This window comes from Anopheles arabiensis, chromosome X, assembly GCF_016920715.1.
Source record: "Anopheles arabiensis isolate DONGOLA chromosome X, AaraD3, whole genome shotgun sequence".
In the NCBI taxonomy this organism is placed as follows: domain Eukaryota; kingdom Metazoa; phylum Arthropoda; class Insecta; order Diptera; family Culicidae; genus Anopheles; species Anopheles arabiensis.
Window position 1 is genome coordinate 2,083,340 of NC_053519.1, and position 3,389 is coordinate 2,086,728.

A 3,389-nucleotide genomic window follows, 5' to 3' on the forward strand; every position below is an offset into this window, starting at 1 on the left:
TAATGCTAACGACGGATCGACGGTAAGCCTAATCAGTGAAGCAGTAGAGGCACATCAGGCTGAGGATAGTGTCGCCAAACCCGCTGATAGTATGCTGAACAAACAAAATTAACAAAAGGCGGAATCGACGGTGTCTGCGAAGCGATCAACTGCTGCATTTCGGTATGAGCGGCAAACAGATTTCGAACTAGTATGAATACAAATAATATTTAGGTTTAAATTCGATCAACCGGTGTTATTAAAGTTTATTCCTAACAGACAGCGGTACAACTCTTTCATGATAGCCCGGATCAAACAGTTTATATTTAGGGATCAAAACAATTGTTACCTTCGGGCTCTGATCGCATAACTTGCATCAATCATCGAAGCAGATTATCATTCTAGCTTAATTGACATTAACATTAACATCCAAAAGATTTTTGACCATTTTCAACAACTGATACCACTAATGATGGTTAGTCTCGACAATATCAACCTGGTTGCAACGCTAGAACCATAAATCGACATGCCGGATGATCAGATTGCTGTCTAGTAGATGATAGGCGAACTGTGTAGGGTTCAGGTGCCACAAGCCAATTACAAATCGGGAATTCAGTTCATCAGCTGATGAGCATGAGTTTATCAATATGTTGAAGCATAAGATGTCTTCTGATTGTGACCCAGGCCACCATTAACTTCTGATTTGGCTACTCCTGTCAGCTGTCGAGCTCAAATAAACGTTGGTGAAGGAAGCTGTACAGCTCACTAGCATATCTCGCTGCGTCGCCCCAAGAGCCTCATTGAACACGCTCCCCCATCACCATGACAAGCTGTCCACATGGAACATAATACCGATAATGCGGGCTTCAACGATCGCTCCCAGCAACGGTACACGGCTCTCCTTAATAATCCAATACTTGTATTTGGAACAGTGTCTTCTTGAGCACGGGTTACTGGATTGACAGGAAGTCTCCTTAAAAACGTTCGCCAGCAGTTCGAACGTAGCCGCACTGAGTTTGCGTAGATTCCAATCGGAAAGGTTGCTATCGTCTTCCTTTTCGTCGTAAGAATCGTACATGTCTGTATCGTACGCGTTACCACGCATCACGTGCACCGAACCGTCTACACCACTAGCGCCACCTACGGTGGAAGACTTCCGGGAGATCGTGCGTGATTTTTGGAACGGTAGGTGATGCTAGTATTGTAGACGATTCGGTGAGCGTAATGCGTGGTAACGCGTTCGATACAGACATGTACGGTTCTTACGACGAAAAGGAAGACGATAGCAACCCATTTCCTATTGGTATCTGCGCAAACTCGGTACGGCTAGGCTCGAACTGCTGGCGAACGTTTTCAAGGAGACTTCCTGTCAATCAAGAACCCATGTTCCAAACTGACAGATGATTAGGAGAGCCGTGCTGGGAGCGAGCAGAAGGCTTATCGGTATTATGTTCCATGTGGACTGCTTGTCATGGTGATGGGGAAGCGTGTTTAATGATGCTCTTGGAGCGACGCACAGCAGCTAGTGAGCTGTACAGCTTCCTTCACCAACGTTTATTTGAGCTCGACAGCTGACAGGAGTAGCCAAATCAGTAGCTAACGGCCTGGGTCGATAAACTCATGCTGATGAACTGAATTCCCGATTTGTAATTGGCTTGTGGCACCTGAACCCTGACTTGACAGCAATCTGTACAGCCTACACACTGATCCCAGCATTGGGTGGATATACACTCAAATGGGAACAACACAGAAAATATAAGCATGGCCCCTGCGCAAGAATGACACGCACAACCTTGACTCGTTCCGCATTTTTTCTATCATAACAACAAGTTAATGTTGTATCTCGCACTAACCATCACATAACCAACGAAAAAAAACCGTTCTCGATTTAAGGTACGTTTGTTATACTAGACACGCCGCTACCAATCAACCGAACGTTTACATGGGTTTAATATAACGTACAAAAAAGACATCATGACAACATAACGACCGCCATAAGTGCATCAAGCCACTTATGGGCTCAACCAAGAAAGAAACTTCTTATCAGGCATACACACCTCTAAGAGCATCCGAGAGCACCCACGCATCAGAGGGCAACAAGTTCTTCCCAAGACATGACTCCGCATCGGTAGATGCAAGGAGTCGGGAGATACTGGTTTGGATTTCATCATTGCGCGAGCTCACACTCTCCAGAAGTCTAGAACAGTGTAACCTAATGTTATTCCGTTCCTCTCACGGGTATATTTGCCGCGCATAAGAGTTTTGAGTAAAAGCCTGATCGATAGACAGTCGGAGGAAGTTGGACAGATCTTCAACATGGTCTATTAACTCACCGGACTAGATAAGAATAGTTCACAATATCGATTAGAATGTTTCTCAAGTCGTTGACTCTGTACCTCTATCCACTCTGTATCATGAAGTTCGATCGTAGAAGATAATCTGCACGAAGAAATCTACAACTGCGAAACATATAATTTCATGCGACCCAGACTATGTATTCTATGAAATGATCTCAAAGAGCTGAACTAGATCAGGGTTCACCATTTTTATACTAGACTACCAATACCGAACGTTCAACTTGGTTTAATTTAACATCCAATAAAACATAAGGGTAAGGTCATAAGTGTTTCATGCCACCCGGCACCAACATGTCGGAAATTAAACTATCGAACACCGTTCTTAAATGTAATGGAACGTATCGGGCAGATTCGGGACGCGGGACGTGCATCACAACGTGAGGTGGATAGGTATTCAAATTCATGACGGCCTCCACATCTACTAGCGGAGAGATAATGATGACGATAATGCACTTAAGTGATTCCATTCCATCGTTGTGTTACTTATTCGCTCGCCGTGCTTTGTCCTGGCCATTGTAGCTGTAGTTGGTATGGCTCGCGACCCTTTTTCCTGTCGAGAGGCACTCTTTACTCGCACCACCACCACCCTCCGTTAGGGGACGAACGCGACCGCATGCTGAGCCGCTGCCGCCGACGCCATCACGGCATGCAGATTTGCCACGTGCTCAAGCAAAAGCAGCGAATGGCGCGGGAGGGAGGTTGGAGCCTCCCATTAATCTTCCCTCTTTTGGGGGGGGGGGGGCGAATTGCTATTATTATTTTATTTTTGTATTCATAAGAACCTAGTCCAGAGATCACTGTGTTCATTTTGTCTCGTTGCGGTAGTGGTAGTGTGCTGATGGTGGTTGAATGCTTCCACCAAATGGGGAGGGATAGGGAGAGGCACAATTTTCTATGCACAGGCCACCGCCTCCTCCCGTACCCGTACCCGCAGCCGTTGTTGAACGACAAATGTTTTTTTCCCTCCTCCATCGCGTACCACGCACACCTCCGCTCTTTTCGTAGATCTTCAAATATTGGAATCAATGAAAGAAGACACACACACACACGCAC

General features: G+C 45.7%; 1 non-coding gene across 1 annotated transcript; it reads left to right on the forward strand.

Annotated features, from left to right (window-relative positions):
* The first annotated feature begins 1,685 nt into the window (after positions 1 to 1,685).
* Positions 1,686 to 1,792, forward strand: LOC120906941. Its single transcript, XR_005740226.1, has one exon. It is a non-coding gene; the product is annotated as a U6 spliceosomal RNA (small nuclear RNA).
* Positions 1,793 to 3,389: the final 1,597 nt, after the last annotated feature.